At 43.5% G+C, this 23,811-nt stretch overlaps 1 protein-coding gene and 1 pseudogene across 1 annotated transcript in view; one reads left to right on the top strand and one right to left on the bottom strand.

The window, feature by feature from the left end:
• Positions 1-23,811, top strand: part of LOC124605773 (fatty acyl-CoA reductase wat-like) — a 267,768-nt gene that overhangs the window by 99,288 nt on the left and 144,669 nt on the right. The gene's annotated exons all lie outside the window — the stretch shown is intronic.
• On the bottom strand, positions 5,889-6,006 carry LOC124607745 (annotated as a pseudogene).

A 23,811-nucleotide genomic window follows, 5' to 3' on the forward strand; every position in this document is an offset into this window, starting at 1 on the left:
TCCAGTCAGCTGGAGTTTATTACAAACACAAAGAAACATTCTTGAACCTGGTGCACTGTCCTTGGGAAGAGTTTACTGTGTTCTTCACAAGGAGGAAGTATGTTTTCAATCCAGAACAAGTAAACAGAAATCACGTCAGCACATACTGCATTTGTAATTATGCACTGAGATGAGGCGGTCAGTTTGTAACTGCCGCCTGATTTAATTCAAACTTAGCGTGCTGCTCAGGCTTACGAACGACCTAGCGAGGTGGCGCAGTGGTTAGCACATTGCACTCGCATTCGGGGGGACGACGGTTCAAACCCGTCTCCGGCCATCGTGATTTAGGTTTTCCGTGATTTCCCTAAATAGTTTCAGCCAAATGCCGGGATGGTTCCTTTGAAAGGGCACTGCCGATTTCCTTCCCCATCCTTCCCTAATCCGAGCTTGTGCTCCGTCTCTAATGACCTTGTTGTCGACGGCACGTTAAACACCAAACTCCTCCTTCTCCACACGGGCGAGCATCTAAATTGTACGTGTCAGCTTTTGAAATTGTACGCATGTTTATATTAACTTTAAGCTCTAAATGGCCCATTTGACCATCAAATGAAATGTTTAGCGTTTGTCCTAAAATAGAGGCATAATGGTTCAAATGGCTCTGAGCACTATGGGACTTAACTGCTGAGGTCATCAGTCCCCTAGAACTTAGAACTACTTAAACCTAACTAACCTAAGGAGATCACACACAGCCATGCCCGAGGCAGGATTCGAACCTGCGACGTAGCGGTCGCGCGGTTCCAGACTGTAGCGGCTAGAAGCGCTCTGCCACTCAGACCGGCAGATGCATAATGATTAAAGCTCAAAACTTGTATTCGGAAGTCATGGTAATTGTATATGTGAGCCAACTTAGGTTTATTACTATAGCATAGTAGAAGTTCCGAAGCAATACACACAGAACAAACCATGATAAGCCTCGAGCAGCTTATCCGTCATAGGATAAAGAGAAATACGGTGCACGACTGTTGCAAGAAAGACCAGACAATAGTTAGTTCTGTTCCCAGAGTTAGTGGCAAACAACCGAAAAGCAGACAAAGAGAAAACAAGTGCGTAATGAGGATCTGGTAATTGGTGTAGTACAGAGCGTTCATGGTGAACACACACTAGCTGTAAGCTTTTTCTTTCCCTACCCCTAAATCTAAAGTGGGCTGTTAGAGTTGTGACCCACTGAAGACGCAAGGTCTTTGTGGCCAAATATCAGGTGAGCTACTGGTTGTATAGTGGAAGTCCCAGTTGGGACTATTCGAGAGGCCATTTACATTACAACCAAGGGAAACCGACCTAAAACCTGAAACTTCCTGGCAGATTAAAACTGTGTGCCGGACCGAGACGCGAACTCGGGACCTTTGCCTTTCGTGGGCAAGTGCAAAGTTTGCAGGAGAGCTTCTGTAAAATTTGGAAGGTAGGAGACGAGGTACTGGCGGAAGTAAAGATGTCAGGACGGGGCGTGATTCGTGCTTGGGTAGCTCAGATGGTAGAGCACTTGCCCGCGAAAGGCAAAGGTCCCGTGTTCGAGTCTCGGTCCGGCACACAGTTTTAATCTGCCAGAAAGTTTCATATCAGCGCACACTCCGCTGCAGAGTGAAAATCTCATTTTGGAGCCTAAAACCTTTCAGAATGTGAGATGGGAAGTAGTTTTATTTTAATTCCGAGAGGATGTGTCTCAGATAAAAATATGAAAGCCTATTATACATGTAAGTGCATTTGTTTACATGCATACAGCGTAAACTTGATGACTTGCTCGACATGTGCTGTGTGTATGTGTCGCTGCAGATGGCATATGATGTGGTTGATGCCGACCTGTGGCTGTGTGCTGTTTATTTAGCGTTGTCTGGGTAGAGCGTACTGGTGCAGCAAACACACACTGTGAAAACACATACACATCAGCCAAATTACCGTAGAGCTGGTAACGGGGCAGTTGTGAATATTTCGCAAGGGATTTTCAGTTTAACTTTTTGTCTTATAGCCAAAGGATGCATCCCGAAAACGTTGGTGAGAACCGGGAATTGGGAATTGGACTCATTTTTAATTTAATTTGTCTGCCCCAGACAAAAGAAATGAAACCCTAGCGTATGGAGTATAATCGATTCCTTGCTCAACACGTGCGGTGTACACAAGACGGCAGTGAACTGCAGATCCGGCCCCTTTATGAGAAGACTAATCTGTCCCAATCCACGTAGGTAGAACACAGGTTGTGATATCTCGGACTGAAGGTAACAAAGAGACCGGTGGAACAAACAGGTGGTTCCTGAAGTCGATGACGGCAGAGTTCACGAAGTCAACGGCTGTCCGTTTTCGCGTCTTCATCCGAACTGTCCCCTTTGGTGTCTCGACCAGAACTGCCCTCTGTCTGTTTCCGACCGCGTTTCCCCACGCGCCCAATATCCTCACTCAACTGACCGGGGAAGTACCCTTTCCTGAAGCCGTCCATCTGATTGGCTACAGCTTATTCTACATTTTTTACATTTTAACATATTTAAATAACCAAAGCTTGACCTCTTTCACGTTCTAAATAGAGTAACAATAATGTCCATTACATAATAAACGTTAAATTCTTTTACATAAAACGGTCGCAGGTTCGAATCCTGCCTCGGGCATGGATGTGTGTGATGTCCTTAGGTTAGGTAGGTTTAAGTAGTTCTAAGTTCTAGGGGACTGATGACCTCAGAAGTTAAGTCCCATACTGCTCAGAGCCATGCCATTTAAACGTTTTTTTTTTTTTTTTTTTTTTTTTTTACATAAAACCAATACAATTTCCTTCTTAACTTTGAATGTCACAGCCAGCAGCCTTGCACCATTGTGCTTTCTGATAAATAAATACAGAACAAAAGTAACTATTATGCACAAAACTTTACAACAAATATTGTATTACCTAATGATTCAATAAGGTGTCATGCTATCATCGTTCAATGTGTTTTGTGTGGAGGAAATGATGATGTGATACTTAACTGAAAATACTGATAATTTAAATTTACTATATCTTTTAAACAAATAAAGTTACAAAGTTGATATTTAGAACATTTGTCATTTTACTGATGCGCTTCTATTTGAAATGCTGTTCGTTAAGATCGACCAAAGCGTTCAGATTTTAGCATTTATGTCTTTGATTCAAAACTTGTTAATTTCACTTCAACAGTAAATCCTAAACTATTATAGATATGATCAATATTCAAGTTTTATTGGGATCACCATGAAAGTTTATGGAAGATGGTAGATTAAAATTACTGTGGCTTCATTCCCTGCACTACTACAGAATTAAATAGTTTTACTAAATGTTTCCCCTTATGACCGATCTTAGGTCCGCCATATTTAACACTGCTGCGTCTTCTTGGCCACAAAAGCCTTCTACTGGGTTTCCCTATGACGTAGGTTCTTCTCTGTCTCATTCGCGCACTACAACGCTTAGGCCTCAGTAGACAATAGACGTCTGTGAATTTCCCCATCTCGTGGTGAATCTGCGCCTTTGTGGCATCCGGTCCTGGACGACAGGGTTCGTTTCACAATTCCTGAAGGCTGACTCTTTCGGCCATATACTTAAATGAGAGTGAAATGCTCGTTAACTCACAAGAATTATTTTTTTTAACCAATTCTTTTCTCGATAATACCAATCTATATCTTGTTAACTTTTACTGTCGTCAGTTATGTTGTTACTTCGCCAGCAAAACTCGCTTAATTCTTTCAACTTCTTATTTTCTGTTCTGATTCCCTCAGCAACGCCAGTCTATAAAGACGTCAGAGGTAATAAGGAAGGAAAAGTGCCAGGAGATGATGGTGTTCCAATAGACACTGTCAAGGGAAAAATAATTGAAAAGGAACCTTAGCAAATTATTTACAAAATATCTGTGGAAGAAGTCACTTCCTACAAATTAAACCATGCTGTAATTATTGCACTTAATGAGAAATAAGAGGCTTAAAAAACTGTACACCATTAGCTTCCTCTTCGTAAAAAACACCAAATTTCACCACACGAACGAACAAGCTGTCTGTACAAGTGGATATGGAGCAATACACTATCTGCATAACGAGTTATGCATAGAACTGAGTAATGAGTGTGGTCCAAATGGCTCTGAGCACTATGGGACTTAGCCGGCCGAGGTGGCCGAGCGGCTCTGGACGCTACAGTCTGGAACCGCGCGACCGCTACGGTCGCAGGTTCGAATCCTGCCTCAGGCATTGATGTGTGTGATGTCCTTAGGTTGCTTAAGTTTAAGTAGTTCTACGTTCTAGGGGACTGATGACCTCAGAAGTTAAGTCACATAGTGCTCAGAGCCATTTGAACCACTATGGGACTTAACATCTGAGGTCATCAGTCCCCTAATGAGTATGACGTACAACTTTATCTGGGAGACGGCTTTAGATTCGATTTGAACGAAATCAGCAAGGGAAGCAAGGCAGAGATTCAACATATGTGATCATACTGGAAAATACAGAAGCGATGTTTTCAGAAGATCGAACTTTTGAAATAGCGCATAAACCGGCAGAGCGAACTAGCAGCGGCTATTTAGCACAACTAGTGGCAAGTTTAAAGAACTATGGTTCGCCTCTTTTTGCTCTGACCGTTAGTTGGCGAGCTATAGCCGCTGAAGTGAGTACGTGCACAAACTGTTCGCCGGATTACTGATCACCATCTACATCTACGTGATTACTCTGCTATTCACAATAAAGTGCCTGGCAAAGGGGTTAATGAACCATCTTCAAGCTGTCTCTCTACCGTTTGGGATTCGCGTGGCGTAAGCAGTCTCTTTAGTAGAGCTGTTGCATCTTCTAAGTGTTCTGCCAATGAGTAGCAGTCTTTGGTTTGCTCTACCCACATCATCATCTGTATGATGGTTCCAATTTAGGTTATTTGTAATTGTAATCCCTAAGTATTTACCTGAATTTACAGCCTAAAGATCTGTGTGACTTACCGCGTAATCAAAATTTAGCGGATTACTTTTAGCACTTATGTGAATAACTTCACACTTTTCTTTATTCAGGGTCAATTGCCACTTTTCGCACCATACAGATATCTTACCTAAATCATTTTACAGTTCATTTTGGTCATCTGATGACTTTACAAGACGGTAGATAATAGCATCATCTGCAAATAATCGAAGAGGGCTACTGAGATTGTCTCCTATGTCGTTAATATAGAGCAGGAACAATAGAAGGCTTATAACACTTCCTTGGGGAACACCAGATATTACTTCTGTTTTACTCGATGACTTTCCGTCTATTACTACGAACTGTGGCCTTTCTGACAGAAAATCACAAATCCAGGCGCACAGCTGAGGCTATATTCCATACGCATGCAGTTTGGTTAGAAGACGCTTGTGAGGAGCGGTGTCGAAAGCCTTCTGGAAATCTAAAAATATGGAATCAATTTGACATCCCCTGTCTATGGCACTCATTACTTCATGGGTATTTGCGTTTCACAAGAAAGATGTTTTCTGAATCCGTGCTGACAATGTGTCAATAAATAGTTTTCTTCGAGGTAATCCACAATGTTCGAATGCAGTATATGTTCCAAAACCCGACTGCAAATGGACGTTAGTGATACGGGCCTGTGAATCAGCGGATTATTACTATTTCTCTTTTTGGATATTGGTATGACTTGAGCAATTTTCCAGTCTTTAGGTACGGAACTTTCTGTGAGCGAGCGGTTGTATATAGCACTCCGTCTCCAGGCCACGAGTGGACTACCGGGACCATGCGACCGCCGTGTCATCCTCAGAGGAGGATGCTGATAGGAGGGGCGTGGGGTCAGCACACCGCTCTCCCGGCCGTTGTGATGGTATTCTTGACCGAAGCCGCTACTATTCGGTCGAGTAGCTTCTCAATTGGCATCACGAGGCTGAGTGCACCCCGAAAAATGGCAACAGCGCATGGCGGCCTGGACGGTCACCCATCCAAGCGCCGACCACGCCCGACAGCGCTTAACTTCGGTGATCTCACGGGAACCGGTGTACCCACTGCGGCAAGGCTGTTGCCAGCGGTTGTATTTAATTGCTAAATATGGAGCTATTGTATCAGTATACTGTGAAAGGAGACTGACTGGTATACAATCTGGACCGGAGGCCTTGCCTTTATTAAGTGATTTAAGCTGCTTTGATAAACCGAGGATGTCTATTTCTATGTGTCCCATTTTGGCAGTTGTTCTTGATTGGAATTCAGAAATATTTTACCAAATGACAATGAAAGAGGTTGAAGAACAACGTGTGCTTGACAATTTTTACTATAAACTTGGAAACACTTTTACAGAGGCATTCGATTGGTTAGTCTTCGCAGAGGGTGGGCAAAGGGTCTCCTTGTCCAAAAGACGCACTCATGAGTCGGCCAAGTATCAAGATGATGTTGGTTGGTTGCTTGGTTGGTTAGGTTTGTGCTTTTTGGCTGAAAAAGCAATGTGCATCGACCTGTTCATATGGCAATCAAGGGAATCTACCAGAGAATTTTAGTGCGTTTGATGGATGCTGTGCCCAGAAAAAGGCCTGAATTATGTTAAAAACGGACTCGGATGACGGTGCGCTGGTTCAGGCATCGCTTCTTGTTCACTGCAATCTGGTAAAAAATCAGACTCTGGTTGCGCCGCACCTACTATGTTCTCCTGGCCTAGCCCTAGCAAACTTTTTCCTGTCCCTCAAACTTAAAACCACTTTGAAATAAACGTTATTTCCAAAGCTTACCGAAGATTCACGATAATACGACAGGAGACCTTCGCGCCATCCCGGAAACTGCGTTCCATAAGGTTTTTCAAAACTGGAGGAAACATTGGGAACGGTGTACTATCAATAGAGGGGACTACTGTGAAAGCGACTGCACTTAAAATGTAGTGCAATGAGCAATAAAAATGTTATAAGCAAAATTTAGTCTCTTTCTGAACACACCTCGTTTGTCCGTGCTGCAACTTCCATTAGACTTCGCCAGGACAATGAGAAACTCGGAACTGGAGAAACGGTCATTCAAAGAGATTACGTATCTATCTCAGCAGTCCTGGATGTAGTATTCATATCTCTATATATTAATAAAACAATTAAAGTATCCGTGTTAATGGATAGTACCTGAACAACCTTCGTGTTACATGTGACACTGTAATGTTTGCACATAATGCAGATAGTGGGAAAAGCAGACGCCAGACTCAGATTCATAGGAAGAATTTTACGGAAATGTAACTCATCCACGAAGGATGGGGAGGAAGTGGCTTGTAAGGCGCTTGTTCAACCGATTATTCGGTATTTTTCATCTATCTGGGAACCCCAGCATGTAGGACTGACAGAAAAAATAGGGAAGATCCAACGAAGAGCAGCGCGTTTCATCACAGAATCGTTTAGCCGGTGCGAGAGCGTTACGGAGGTGTTCAACAAACTCTACTGGCAGACGTTAGAAGAGAGGCATTGCCTATCGCGGAGAAGTTTATCATTGAAACTTCGAGAGGGCACTTTCCGGGAAGAGTTGGACAACATATTGCTTCCCACCCCCCTCCCCACATAAGCCTCGCGTAATGATCACGAGGAGACAATTCGAGAAATTAGAGCCAATACAGAGGCTTACTGACAGTCATTCTTCCCACACGCTGTTCGCCAGTGGAACAGGGTCGGAGGACTCAGTATTCCGCCACACACCAATAGGAGGCTTGCGGAATATGATGCATATGTAGCGTAGATAAACTTATGACAAATGCTACACGAAGTTTCAATACAAAAAGTATTCGAATACGAAGTTTTGCCTAGCGAATGACGGGGAGATGTGTATGGGAAATTACCAAGAGACAGAAGACAAATGGGTCGGTGACCTGAGTGGAGAGTAAGGCGCCATTATGATTGTGAGAAAAATGACATTGAGTTGGTTGTTACATATAACGAGGCGAATGGATAGTAGATAGGTAGAGGATGTGCTTCAATTTATATTAAGACAAAACAAGAGACCGACGACCTAAGAAAGGTTTACGACAGTAGTGAACTTACAGGATAGGTACCGATTTCCCCTCTTTTCTTTGCTTATATTAATGGAAAATGGGGGGGGGGGGGGGGGAGGTAGGAGGATAGATAAATAAATATTCGTGGACCAAAAAGTTTCCTGATAGTAGCTCTCCTCACCATTTCATTAACAAATTTGATTTTTTTCTGGTAATAATTGCAGTTTGTAATTCGCCAAGTTCTATGTGCAAACCTTCCGTTGTATAGACATTTATGATTGCAAACTTTAATTTCCGACGTTACGAACAGGTGATTCGTCTATATTCAATGTTTCTCGAAGTCTAAATTTGCTCGCTCTAGATTTCTCAGTTTTACTTCGGTTGTCAGATGTCTTTCTGACGTTACAATCGCTCCTAAGTCTTTTATAACCCGAGCTGCACTGTCCGCCATGTTTTCCCCAAAGTATAGGACATTCATACTTGTTTACCTATGAGTCACGATACGAATGGAGATTTGCTTTCAAATGTATTGCATTCGTCATAAATATGGGGTGCTACTCAGCTGTGAACTACATACGGTTTTAGTATGTTTCCATTCCCAAGTGACCCCAAACAAGGAAAAATAGGCCATAAGTAGCTGCAGACAGAACTGGGAAGCAGGATCTGACGCTCAATGGTGTATTGTAAGTATTCGTTAATAAAAGTAGTTATAAATATGAAACCTGTTGCATACAACAGCGTTTCTTCCCCCAGTCGATAACTGCACTGAAGCAATTTGTCTAAAAAATTTTCGTTTCCTGAGATATTTTCGTAATTGGCTAAGTGAGGAGCAATGTTTATTGTGATGTACAGACAGAAAGTAACAAATAGTCATAGATTTTTACTGCATAACATCCCTATTTGAAGACATTCGTATTCAGTAATGAACTCATTTCGTTTAATATTTACAAACTACCACACATTAATTATTACATTTCAGTTTTTCTGTTATACGGCAAGGGCAATCTAAATATCTATATACACATTAATTTCTGTTCGGTACAAGTCGCACGTGCAATATCAAATATTTTAAGCGAAATCTTGTAAGAAGTTTCGTGAACAGGTTAACCACCCACAAGGAAAACGTTGCGTATCCTCAGAGATAGGGAAAACATGGCGGACGATTCAGCCTATTATAGGAGCTGTAACCGCTACACTTCTTAAAAGATGGGTTGGTGGTGTTTGAGGCTGGGAGAGGGGTGCAAAGGGGAGGGGAAGGGTGACATATTGACCAGACGCAAACTGGCCATCGTCCGAGAGCAGTGGACATATGTCAGGAAAAGATGTGGTTTCCCGCCTTGACATGTCAACTAACAGCCTGCACGAGACACTATAGAAATATGTTCTTCAACCAAGTGATTTCATTAAAAGTACATTTTAAGTTTCGATTAATCAGGTTACTAGTTCTGCCGTAACTCAATTGTCTCTACTGTTTTTTGAATCAAACGGTTCAGTTAGAGTGGCGATAATAGCGTTGAACCTTCCTGGCAGATTAAAACTGTGTGCCGGACCGAGACTCGACCTCGGGGCCTTTGCCTGCGAAAGGCAAAGGTCCCGAGTTCGAGTCGCGGTCCAGCGCACAGTTTTAATCTGCCAGGAAGTTTCATATCAGCGCACACTCCGCTGCAGAGTGAAAATCTCATTCTGGATAACAATGTTGTTCCCAGAACAAGTAAAAAGTAATTTGGGGTCAACACAGATATACATGGCTTCCCACGTGTACGGTCAAATACACAAATATTTCATAAATCGTTTTAGACGTCCAAATAATGTTTTTGACAAATAACTGCCCTCAAAGGAGCGAGTATTATTCTTTCTGGTTAATGCACTTATGCTATACGTTTCTTAACATCATTCGTGTGATCCTGTAAAAAGATGCAGCTATAACGCCTTTGAAGTTTTGGAATTAACGTGTTTAGAAACGTGACAGAAAACGTGTTAAACTTCAATTTCTAGAATTTCAGGACCAAAATATCGCCCCCATAAGGAAGTAAGCATAACAAAATGATGTGAAAACTATCCTGGGCTGGCTCCTTAGTCTGTTTTAGGAAAACAAACTCCTCTGAAAAACTTGACAGATGTTATGGCACTCGCTACTTTCTTCAAGAGCTGCCTAGTTCAATGAGTCTATACGTAAAAACATTACGAAAATTAGCTACGTCTGAAACAAATTTCTCCTTTGTCGATAACTTCTTTCACAAGCATTTACGATGTATTAGGGATTTCCATGTCACGGTAGACAACCTCTAGATATTAACTTCCTCCAGGCACCACGATCAGGTTAGGCAAGACTGAAATTTCCCAGCCATGTTTACTCGAACGATATACAACAGGCCTTCATCTTTTTTGGCGCGTGGAGCTAAGGTTAATTATGGTAATAGCTTTATGAGAGGCTCTGATTTTAATGAAGCTCTTTTTGCCTATCACGTGTTCTAGAGATCTGCTTATGTTTCCAATTACCTGCGGTTATTCTACGCCAACTGCCAGTTGAACTGGAAGTCCTCGACTACTAATGACGTCACAGATCAGTAGCTGTCGTGCAGTTTCTATTTACAGGTTTCCATTAGACAGGTTTTACAGATTGCTGCGGCCTCCGAGGCGAAGCTGAGTCCAAGATTTCTTATCGTCGTAACAGGAACTCAAAATTTTCCACAATGTGAAGGCAGATGTTACTGTACAGAAGGAACTAGTTATTTGGCCTAGGCAAAGACCAGAACTTGTTGTCTGAGAGGATAAAATGCACACGTCCGCAGCAGCCGGTATGAAAATGGTATAACCATGGTGACTGCAAAAGCAGTAACGTGATTTAGATCCCGGGAAAAGCTGGTATAGTGGTAGAACTATGCGTGGCGGATGACAACCGTAGTGGCCAGACGTAAGACTCTGCCCAGGTCAACAGATCAGTTATTGTCTGATAAGGTATAGCTGGCAGTCAGTAACGTTTCGAAATCGTCATTTGTTTAGGTGACTCCAGAATTTGGGTCCAATGCATATTTTTATCTACGCTATGCAAGTTAATACAAATTACGTGGCAGCGCGTACCTTTCGTTTTTCAATGTCTACAGGTATTCTTACATTACAGCCACGAATAAATTGTGCAAATAATAACTACTATTATGCTTCGTGTGAACTATACCGTCACTTTAAGACACATTACAGGTAACCGTAACCAAGTTTTGAGTTCCTCAGTGAAATCTGAAATGACGTAATTAGACTTAAAGCTCATGACGACTTTTTTTAACACCAGTAAACAAGTGCAGACCGAAGTGCCCTCCTGTAGACAGTCGCTAACCCTGTTAAGGTCAAAGGTGGTAGGTATCAGACACGCCTTACAAATTTTCATAACAGGTCGTATAAGCATTTTATAATACTCTACGTAGATTAGCTGCAGTGTTGTCGAATCCATTCAATGACCCGTACTCTACCACTCATATCACCCAATTTTTAAGCCCACGAATTGTTACACCCAGGTATCTGCCGACTCTGAGTAATATTAATGACCCATTAATACTGTGTTAAAAGCTTCCTACATTTTTAATCATATGAAATCTTTCTTTATAGTTGCCAATCTTTAATCTAGAGCCGGCCGGGGTGGCCGAGCGGTTCTAGGCGCTGCAGTCTGGAACCGCGCGACTGATACGGTCGCAGGTTCGAATCCTGCCTCGGGCATGGATGTGTGTGATGTCTTTAGGTTAGTTAGGTTCAAGTAGTTCTAAGTTCTAGGTGACTGATGACCTCAGAAGTCAAGTCCCATAGTGCTCAGAGCCATTTGAACCATTTTAATCTAGACTATAATGATATAGTGATCTCACTGGACATTCGTACAATATTGTTGAAGAATCCTTTTAATAGATAATCATGTTATCTTCGGGAAGTCTGAACTACAAATAAGGCTATACAGGAAGTCATAAATACACACCGTAGTGTGGACATAAACAACTCTTTCCACGATTCCCCAAAGAGTGTCAAGTGTTGCTATTAAGTTTGTAAAACTATGTTTGGTGAACCAGCAAAATACCTGAGACAACAGAGAACTCTTTCAGCTTGTCAAAGACTGCTCTGTGGCACATGGTGTTCATAGGTTATATATTCGGCTCCGCCCAGAGTATGACCCTCCGCTTCATCGTCTATGCCGCCCTCTGTGATTTCCCCCTCCGAGTACGGTTTTTCTACCTTCCCGCTTATGTTTGCATGGCCCACAAATATTGTATTTACTCCCTGCCGTGTTTCAGATAATGCTCGTCTTAAAAATCGTATGAAATAGATATAAGGAATTTCGTCAGTGTTGATTTATGGTTTGTGTCGACAACAAATGGTTCAAATGGCTCTGAGCACTATGGGACTTAACTTCTCAGGTCATCAGTCCCCTAGAACTTAGAACTACTTAAACCTAACTAACCTAATGACATCACACACATCCATGCCCGAGGCAGGATTCGAACCTGCGACCGTAGCGGTCGCGCGGTTCCAGACTGTAGCGCCTAGAACCGCTCGGCCACTACGGCCGTCTGTGTAGACAATAGCTACGAGATAATTTATATCACTCAGTATCACGTCGTTTTGAACATGAGTAGCGATCGAAACGCGTCAGGAAATTAAGAAAATATTTGTGATCAAGACAAACACGTAATTAAATTATATATGCCCAACTGCGACCGTTGCATTTAATTTTGTGTTCATGAAATGTGTTCGAATCTACAGTGCTCTTCAATTTCAGTTTTTCTCTAGTCCATTAAACAAAGATACTCCTCTGTGCTTACATGTATGTCGACAGTTCGCAGTGGGTCGCACTGAAGGACAAACGAGGCATAACCCTCCTAAATGCTTGCATCACCGTTCGCGTAGCATGTCTTCCTTTTTTAATACTTAACTGCAGCATTACTTCCACGGTTTGCTCAGGTGACATGACGGTGGCTTTGCCAGCCGTTTCATAGCTGCAGCAGCTGAATCCAGTCTGCATTTCACGCGGATTCTCGCTCTTTTGATTACTCTGCGTTAGACAGTTTATGACAATGAGGCTGAGCTCTCACACTACAATCCGTCCCCTGCTATATTACCCACATCCCTCATTTCTATGGTCTCATAACTGTTTAAAAGTCTCTTCTCATCGTTATCATCCTTTTTTTTCAGAAACTATGAATCCTAGTCCACGAGCCAACTAAAATTTTAATTCTGGGTCACAGGAATTCTGGGCCATAGGGCCCTCTTTGCTATACCCAAATGACAGTAGTTCTCTAAGAAGTGTAAGGTACACACTGATATCTTGCGATACAGCCTTTTCTCGTCTTAGCACTAGAACAGAGAATGTACAGGGGCTACTACAGGTAATGCGGTAAAGACTTTCAATCATAAGGAAAATATTAATTCTTTAAGGGAAGAAAATGTCAAGAAATAGAAAAGACGATAACAATGAAGGTAATGCAGGAAGAAGATGCTGAAGATTTTGGCAATGGTCACGTCATTCTGTATTATATTTTAAGCTTTGTGTTAATTGATGATGATGAAGTCCCATACTCCTTGACAGAGCGTAGGGGACGATGCGGAAGACCCGCACCGCTGTACTAGGCAAGGTCCTAGCGGAGGTGGTTTGCCATTGCCTTCCTCCGACCGTATTGGGGATGAATGATGATGATGATGAAGACGACACAACAACACCCAGTCATCTCGAGGCAGATGAAAATCCCTGACCCCGCTGGGAATCGAACCCGGGACCCCATGCTCGGGAAGCGAGAACGCTACCGCGAGACCACGAGCTGCGGACTTGTGTTAATTATTCATTATTTAATGTTAGTATGGTTTATTTGGTGCCAAGTAGAACCACTTCCAAACTCGTTTCAATTGGCAGTCAGCTCTGCTTCGTGTTGCGCTCAGAATACTTCTTTGAGAGAGACCCTGCTTTGTCCAAGAGACATCTCCTTGTTATTTGAACGTCTAGTTTTTCTCGACAGCTAGTATCTTGACATTTGGTTTTTAATTTTGGATATCATCTTTAATGCTTACTTAAGTACTCACCCTTTGTACTCCACTTTTCCCAATGTCTCAATCATTCTGCATCAGCATTCGCTGAAGACTTTACACAGGTTGTTTATTTATATAAATTTTTGGATTACACTAAATTCCGCTCTTTACTGTCCTGCATACCACATAGTCTTGAATTTGTGCTGATTTCACATCAACTTCGACTGTGTCTTTTATATCTACGCCAACGAGCGAGTAGATTTTGCACTGTCGTCGAAAGATGAATAATCTATTCGGCACGTTCAGAAATCTCGTACCATTATTTTTGACTCCCTTAGGCAATTCAGTGTTGATCATCAAGGTGAAGGCAAACCCGCCCGAAAACGCACCACAACTTTCATTCCCTTTCTTCTTTTAAGTTTTTTTATTCAAGATAATGCCTCAGAAGCAAAGGAGACATTGTCATCTTGCTTATCATTTATTTCTCCATTTTCACTGGAAGAGGATCAGTCTGTACATGAATCAGTAAATGATATCGTGGGGCATTTGTTATTTACATTAAGTAGCAAATTCCTATCCTAGTTATTAGATCGTGGAAAGAGGACCTACAGCTTAACGTGGAATCCGAACCACGTATTGTTTCTGGTGAGAGCCAAAGGCTAGCTTGAAGCAAAGACTGAAAAATCAGCGATGCGACCCAGGCTCCGTCCGGCGACCTCTCGGTTTCCACCCTCTCGTTCTTAGGGATATGGCCAAAGGGATGAAATAGTTTTTTTATTTTTATTTCCTTTTTTTGTGATTTACAAATGAAAAACACAACATATTGAAACTAAGGGTGTCACTCAACACATCCGAACGCAAAACAGCTCCCAACGTCATTTAAATGTAACGAATTCACTAAGAAAAGAAAACGGGATCCCGCAACGGCCCAGTAGGCGTTTATTCAGGTTGGCTTCTCGCTAACTTAAAAGTGATTGAGAGCTGGTTTCTCAGAGTGGGGCAGGATAAGGTTACGATTGTGGACTGGGCCGTAATCAGTTACTCTCGGTTGCTCAACAAATACGTAAACTTTATTTAAAGAAATTAAAATTTTAAAACAATTTAAAAAAAAACGCAATTGACTGTATAACGGCTGAAGGCCCGAATTAGAAGTCAGAAGTGTAGTGTCACCGCCAGACACCACACTTGCTAGGTGGTAGCCTTTAAATCGGCCGCGGTCCGGTAGTATACGTCGGACCCGCGTGTCGCCACTATCAGTGATTGCAGACCGAGCGCCGCCACACGGCAGGTCTAGAGAGACGTCCTAGCACTCGCCCCAGTTGTACAGTCGACTTTGCTAGCGATGGTTCACTGACAAATTACGCTCTCATTTGCCGAGACGATAGTTAGCATAGCCTTCAGCTACGTCAATTGCTACGACCTAGCAAGGCGCCATTATCATTTGCTATTTATCTTGTGATGCATGTACCGTCAGATCGATGTTCACCAATTATGGATTAAAGTTAAGTATTCGGAAGCTACGTACTTTTTTTACTAGACTCAACTCCTTTAACTGTTCCAGACCTCACGCCAGCCTGCGTGAGCTTAAACGCGTGCCTTTCGGCTTCCTCTCATAGTGACTTGGCTGTCTTGCCAAGTCACAACAAGAAGAACAATTCCAAATAACACATATTAAGACAAATACTTCGTTTTAAAACAAAGAAGTGAAATTCTTGCTCGGCTGAAGGCCACATCAACAATAATTAGAAAATTACAAATGCCCTTATAACAACATCACAATCTAAGGAATCAGGCCAAGCGGTTCTCAGCAAGTGTTCCAAAGGTCGGCCTGGGAAGGAAATTCAAACATAAGGCAAGGTGAACAGGCAGCCAAGAGGTGTACTCACGTAATAGGATGGCAACTCAAACTAGGGGCAGCTTAAGCGCCAACCGACCGATTAACCAATCCGCCTAACGTCCGATCACCGGTACTACGATGGAATATTTTTAGGTAAGGGTGAAGAGACAGGCAGCACTATGTCTTCAGAAAACACCCAAGGCCGAAGGAAACACTAGAACCAAGGTAGACCTCGCAAAAAATATGCACAGTACTATACAAGAGGCTGCCGAACTACACGCCGTGTCGGACAGCATCCACACGACGAGGAAAGGTACACTGCCAGGAAATACGCTAACGTCCAGGGCAGGTAAATGGGGCGCTAGCGGCAACGAGGCAGTAAATATCGCTGGTTGCGCTTCACTAATAAGAATAATACTAAGTTCAGTGATGAATAACAAACAAAGAAAGACGGCTGCAATGGTTCACCGCCTCGAAACACTTCAGTCGAGCAACAACCCGCCGACCAAAGGCGAGATCTCAGAATAGTCGAGGTTGCATTAGTAGTTAACTCTTCAGTCAACTTAAACTCCAGGGTTCGGTTAACAACGAAGTCGTCGCTCTCGCAACTACCCCTTTTCGCGTCGGCAGTGGCAGCACGCCGCCAGCGGCCCCCGGCTTGCCCTCGCTCTGCACGGACCTGCTCGCTGCTGCGCCCCAAACCGAACTGATCTCCGTTCGCAACTCTCCACTAAATCCAGTACGCAGACAGCATTAAAATGACTGCTCATCAAAACCACAAGATACACACGGATCCGGGAACACAATTCCAACAACAACGAACAATACTAAAACCAGTCACAGTGAAACAACACGTACGAATTAAAAGTCGGCATAATCACAGAGAAGCCAGAAGCAGTCGGAAGACCAAATGCACGTCGTCCGCTGCGATGACAGACCGAACGACCAACCAACGGTCGTCCCCACTCAAGTCAGGCACGGGAAAGATCCCAGTATAAATCGTCGACTGACAACTTATTGCCATGAGGGCACTTCGACGGGTGGAAACACACACACAGGTGAAAGTTGCACTACTCGAATATCACGGTCCATTCAACTAAAACTCGCAGAATCCTGTCCTTGACGTGGTCGTGCACTCTCGCGACCACATCCTCCCCTCGGACAGTGCATTTGTGTTGCCAGCGGTCGGGTGAGTTCTGGCTGTTCAGGCCCCACTGCTGCTCCGTCCCAACTCAACTGATTCGACACACGACGACCACGAAATGATAGAGGCCGCTCCAAATATGGTACCACAGTACGCGCTACCGATAAGCGCTGCTGCTGCCACTCACGGACAGGTAAGGCGAGCAAACGTAGTGGCGCCAGTGTACACACTAAGAAAACGAGACATCACTATCGCTATTACGACACGGCTCAGTGATATGTAGTCCCCCGGGTACATTAGGCATGAATGTAAGGTCCTGAATCATAATCTATCTTCTCACTTCACTTCTCGCACCAGGAACACTCCAGTTAGAAGGAGGGTCCCTTAAAAACGAACCCAAGTAATAGATAAAACATGTTCTATATGTTACGTGTAGCAGCAAAATCCTTAATTACTCTTGCAGTATGTAACAGAAGTTCAAGACATCCTTGTCATCGGCACGATACAGATAATACGTCATCACCCCATTTACCCAGTTGACGGCGTTTGTCCGGGCGGCGGGAAAGTACCGTTCGTCGGAAAAGAGTAGGTCGTCAGCTTTGACTGCCGTGTGCGCCGTACGCAATAAAAGGGCCAACATTTTCTTCCTGAGTAGCCAACGATTGCTGAGCCACAAACCAAACGATGCTCGTCGGAGTCGACGACCGCTCAATGGAGGCTTATCGGTATGTCGACCAGACGAATAGAGTGCAGTTGTTGACGGTTCGGGAATTACCCGCCCGCTAGACCAACATGCTCGACGAGTGTGAGGATAGATCATGTGTATGTTCTGATGAGTGAATCTGCGAGTATCTAAAGTATGTGACATACATAGCCGTATCTTTCGACTGTATTGAGCTAGAAGTTTACATTGTTTCACAGACAAGGGGCCTTATTACATTCCTGAGAAAAAGGAGTCTTCAGCGACGGACAGACAGACAGACAGACTGACTGAATGACTGGCTGACAACAATGGTTAAGTGACGGACAGACAGAATGACAGACTGAATGACTGGCTGACGGACAACAACGTGATCGCGTAAGTGTTCTGTTTTTACCGACTGAGTACATAACCATAAAAAACCCATTGCTTTCACCGTCGCATGCTTTCGCCAACAATTTCTAATGAATAAAATGAAAAATCTAAATTAATAAAAAATGTGACACATGACAAAGACAAAATATACAGGAAAATAATGCGCCCTTGGTGGAACGTTTTGTGCCTGTTGTCCCCCCACCAACGGTAAACAGAACTGCAATACGGGATTTGATACTCTCACATGACAGCAACAGACCTTTTACGCAGTCCCTTTACACAGTACATCAGAGCTCTCTCAATCGGTGGGCAGGGGCGTTTGGCGACGGCAAAGGAGCTGCCGTCTGTCGGTCTCGAGCATCCCCGCTGGATGTAAAACAGGCAGCGAGTTGGTTGGTTGGTTGGTTGGTTGGTTTGAGGAAGGAGACCAGACAGCGTGGTCATCGATCTCATCGGATTAGGGAAGGAAGTCGGCCGTGCCCTTTCAGAGGAACCATCCCGGCATTGGCCTGGAGTGATTTAGGGAAATCACGGAAAACCTAAATCAGGAGGGCCGGACGCGGGATTGAACCGTCGTCCTCCCGAATGCGAGTCCAGTGTCTAACCAGGCAGCGAGTTGTTTAGGCGTGTGGCGTTCTCGTCCGCTAGGGCAGCTCCGTGCGGTCGGGAATCATTACGCATCGGCTGAAACCCGGATTCACACTCACTACGAAGAAGTTGCGCACACCATCGATCTCAGCAACACAGATTTCGGAAACGCGAGCGGTGGAATGCTCGTAAAGTAATACCGCATCAGACGAGACAACTTGTCACAATATTTGCAGCGTGGTATCGTGCCCCAGCCGTGAGTTCGATGAGCAGACGGCGACAATCAGTCACCACGCTAAACTGCGACTCATTCAATAAAAAGGATACCACCACACAGTCCCTGGAGTCACTTACTTTGAGCAACCGAACACAGAGAGTAACCTCTCAACTGCGACGAGACATAATCCAGTTGGTAACGAGTGACCAAGCGGATGCAAGTGAGGACAACTGCTGCGCTGTTTGGACGTGTTCGGACACTTAGGGCAAGAAAACCATCCTGGGGTTGCGTTTTACCACATGGTCGTCTTTGCTCGTTGTGCATGGTTCTCCGTGGACATGAAATGAGGCAAGGATTGCTTTCAATTCCCAAGCCATCTCACGTTGTTGTCGTTCTCTCTTTGGCAATGTTGAAGCTACACATAATGGCTCCCAAAGTGTTCGCTGTGACATTTAGCTTCCCTACGGTTCGGAAACTATTTGAAAAAAATACGTAAACACGTAGTCTGAAGAGTTCTGTGTACATGTACCGTTTTAGCCATATTAAGCAGGGGTGCACTGGGGTAGCATGTACATCACGTGCTGTTCAGTCACAGTTCAGTCCACCTGGTGTTGCGATGACGTGATAGTTTTTCGTTGATCTCGAAGACCCCCTTAACGTACGGAGGATATGAATCCTTAATGTAATTCCAGGTTACCGATTACACACAAAAATTGTTCACCATTATGTCTACTACTCAGTCATGATTGTATCCAATGTTAGGATACGGCGAATGGTATCTCACTACGAGTGAGATCGGCTCATACAACAATTTTACGATATATTGTGGAATGCTGTTCAGAAAGGTGGAATCCGTGTCAGGTTTGACCAACATACAGAAACAATAATAACCTACTCTGGAACGCGGTTTTCAGGGCGTCATCAACAAATATTTTAATACGGTACGTGTTACTTCTGTCGTGACTGTGGATGTAAAATTAGAACAATAGTAGCATCCACAGAGGCACATAAGCAGTCGTACTTCACATGTTTCGCTACATGGAACAGAAACAACCTTCATCCATCTGTATGAATACTGCCACCTGTCAAGCATTTATCTTGAACATGCGAATTTACGTATTTCACTACTAGATTTTACTATAATTGTTAATCTAACATATTTCGCCCAATTATTTTAATTGTCTTCAATAATTTACAACAATAATCATTATTATGATTGCATTGATACAAAAATTCTCTTTCTTAGCTGTGCTTTCAGGTAAACTTTTTGTTTCCCCTACCTAAAAGTAAAGTATGTCCATGAAATATTGCTTTGGACCCAAGATAATTTTAACGTTTGCTGATAACATCATCAATGAGAAGTAAACATCCTGATTTACGAATTTACATGGCTGAATTTTAAACGTGGAATCCATGCAGTGTTTAGTTTAAGATAAATATCATGCTTCGAAGTTTAGTGCCGCGCCGGGTTAGCCGAGCGGTCTGGGGCGCTGCAGTCATGGACTGTCAGGCTGGTCCCTGCGGAGGTTCGAGTCCCCATTCAGGCATGGGTGTGTGTGTTTGTCCTTAGGATAATTTAGCTTAAGTAGTGGGTACGCTTAGGGACTGATGACCTTAGCAGTTAAGTCCCATAAGATTTCACACACATTCGTTCGGAGTTTAGTGAAATTTACTTTACTCAAGTAAGAAGTATGCTATTACGCCGAGCAAAACATTCGGCTCTGGAGAAATAATATCGAAATTTGATTAATAATACTGAACATTCCAGGGGATTGATAAAATAAAGCTTAACTGCTGAATGTTAATTTTTACGTGTATTACTGAGGCGGTATTTATATGCTACATGACAGATTTTTTAAAAGAAAGCGTTTATGCTCGTAATTAGTCCTCTTGTGACGCTTTTTTTCAATATTGTTCACAAACTCATGCTAGCCAGGAGAAAGGACGGAAGTTAACATAAACATTAATGTCCTACAATCACAACATGTCACAACAATTTGATTATTTACAATTACCAAAAGTATTTCACTGTGTGAGTTGGTTTTAACATGTACGAAACGGCCTAAATAATACAATTTCATGAGGATACGAATATATTAATGTCTGTTTAAAGCGAATGTGACAAATGAGCAGAGAAACTATTTAAGCGAACGGTGGACGTATAGCACACCAGATTGATTTTATTGACAGTGTGTAGGGCTAGTGAGAGAACCTATAAGTGGAAGACGCGCGGGTTTCTTACATAATGATACGGACGCTGCTAGCCAAGCAGAGGTGACGGGATAAGTAGGCCTATATCCGACAGGCGGCCGAAAACCGTCTAGTGCCAGCGGTGTCCGGCATCCGAAAGACTCTTATTCAGCAGCGACGTCACACACACGGACCCCGATATGCGAGAGAAGAACTCTTTGAGCCTATTATTCCACTGAGATAAAATTAGCTGACGATAACTAGGCGTAATCCTTTATTAACGCTCGTCACGAAGTATACTGCCTCCAGGTAATTCCATGACCTACTGCCAGAAAAGTAGCATGAACAGCTTCGTTGAAAATTAGTTTGGCTTCCATACGGAAGTGTTCCTTCGGAGACAATCGTACGAGGCTGTTACAGCTATTCCTTATCTTAAGATTACAGACACTAAAATACTGCTGTTCAGGAGCAACTAAAATGGTATGGCGAGTCGGTGGGCGGTTCAAGCAGCAGGGTCTCGAGATGCTGGCTGGAAGAGGTTTACAGATTCGACATCTACAGTAAATTTGTTAATGGTTGGAGATTATAATAAAAACCAATCTTTTATTTGTAGTGTGGTACGGACATAAGTAAAGTTGATACGGTATTACCTTCAGCCGCTTTAAAATATGGCCGGCCGCTGGGGCCGATCGGTTCTAGGCGCTTCAGTCCGGAACCGCGTGACTGCTACGGTCGCAGGTTCGAATCCTGCCTCGGGCATGGATGTGTGTGATGTCCTTAGGTTGGTTAGGTTTAAGTAGTTCTAAGTTCTGGGGGACTGATAACCTCAGATGTTAAGTCCCACAGTGCTCAGAGCCATTTGAACCATGTTTTAAAAATATGTTTTCCTATCAAGTTATACTGTGGGGACTGCTAGTCAATGCATGGTTTCCTGTAAGCACCTGACCGAATTCTTGACCTACATTTGTTTTGTTTTGATTCCCCCCACTCTTTCTGTGGCTGTGAAATGCCATGGAATGCGGTTATGTAATGAGATGGTGGGGTCTGCGCGTGGGCGTGTGGGACCCCGAGAGTTGTTCCACACCGAAACCTCCTCAAGTGATCATTAAGGCGTAGCCTGGAATTACGCCGTAGAAGAGCGTGCCGGGACCGCATCATTAAGATTTCGTCAGCTTTTAAGCGCGCTGTTCGTAGGCAGAAAAACGACCAAGACTCAAGTTTCTAAGAGACGGGAAAAGAACAGTCGCGCAGTGAATGTGTTCCAACATTCCACTGATACTTTGTCTGCTTTAGCACGAATCCAAATGATTTCGATTACCTGGCAGTAAGTACTCGACTGACCCATAGACAGTGACCAGCATATAGCTGCATGCGAATACATATATTTATTTAGAAAATGTGAACTAATTCCGCAAAAAAACAAACGAAATTTGAGTTTACTTTTCGAAGAAATGGTCCAGAGCTTCTGAAAGTTTGTTTCTGTAAGATATTTCCACATTCAAAACGCAAAGAAGACCTACGTATTTGGCTATAGAGGTGAAATGTCGACTGAGCTTCCACTTTTTAATTTCGAATTCTGCTTTGCTCCTCGTAGTTCCTTGGATGAGCTGGTTCTCATGTTGGACGAAGGAGAACGCGCGTTGTCTCTTATATGATTATCTAACGAAACACTAGTGTGCAACCCTACCCTTGGCATTGCGAGCTCCTAATGTCGATTAAGAATAATATGCCGCCTATATAGTCATGTTTCTAAGGCTAACTGAATATCCTCGCAGTGCGACCAAAGGTGAAATCCTGTAACTGATTTATTTAGGATGGAGATGGTATGGCGAAGATAAATTGTAAGTACTCAACTTTATATATAAATGTTAGCAGAACGGAATCCACCGAACTATACTCAAAGTGCCAAAGAAACTGGCGTATTCAACTACAGAGATATGTAAGCAGGCAGAACACGTCGCTGCAGTCGGCAACGCCTATACAAGACTATAAGTATCTGGTGCAATTGTTAGATCGCTTACTGCTACTACAATGGCAGGTTATCAAGATTTAAGTGAGTTTGAACGTGGTGTTACAGTCGGCGCAAGAGCGGTGGGGGACAGCACCTCCGAGGCAGCGATGAAGTGGGGATTTTCCCGTACGACCATTTCACAAGTGTACCATGAATATCAGGAATCCAGTAAAACATCCGACCTCGCTGCAGTCGGAAAAAGATCCTACAAGAACTGGATCAATGACGACTGCAAAGAATCGTTCAAAGTGACAGAAGTGTAATCCTTCCGCAAATTGTTGCAGATTTCAGTGCTGGGCCATCAACAAGTGTCAGTGTGCGAAACATTCAACGAAACATCATCGATATTTCCTTTCGGAGCCGAAGGCCCACTCGTGTACTCTTCATGACTACACGACACAAAGCTTTACGCCTCGCCTGGGCGCGTTAACACCGACTTTGGACTATTGATGACTGGAAACATGTTGCTGGTCTAGCGGTTCTAGGCGCTCAGTCCGGAACCGCGCGACTGCTACGGTCGCAGGTTCGAATCCTGCCTCGGGCATGGATGTGTGTGATGTCCTTAGGTTAGTTAGGTTTAAGTAGTTCTAAGTTTTAGGGGACTGATGACCACAGATGTTAAGTCCCGTACTGCTCAGAGCCATTTTTGAAACATGTTGCTGGTCGGACGCATCTTGTTTCAAATTGTATCGAGCGGATGGACTTGTACGGGTATGGGGACAACCTCAAGAGTCCATGGACCCTGCATGTCAGCAGGGGAGTGTCAGACTGGTGGAGCCTCTGTAATGGTGTGGGGCGTGTGCAGTTGGAGTGATATTGGAC

This window comes from Schistocerca americana, chromosome 3 (assembly GCF_021461395.2).
Source record: "Schistocerca americana isolate TAMUIC-IGC-003095 chromosome 3, iqSchAmer2.1, whole genome shotgun sequence".
NCBI lineage: Eukaryota > Metazoa > Arthropoda > Insecta > Orthoptera > Acrididae > Schistocerca > Schistocerca americana.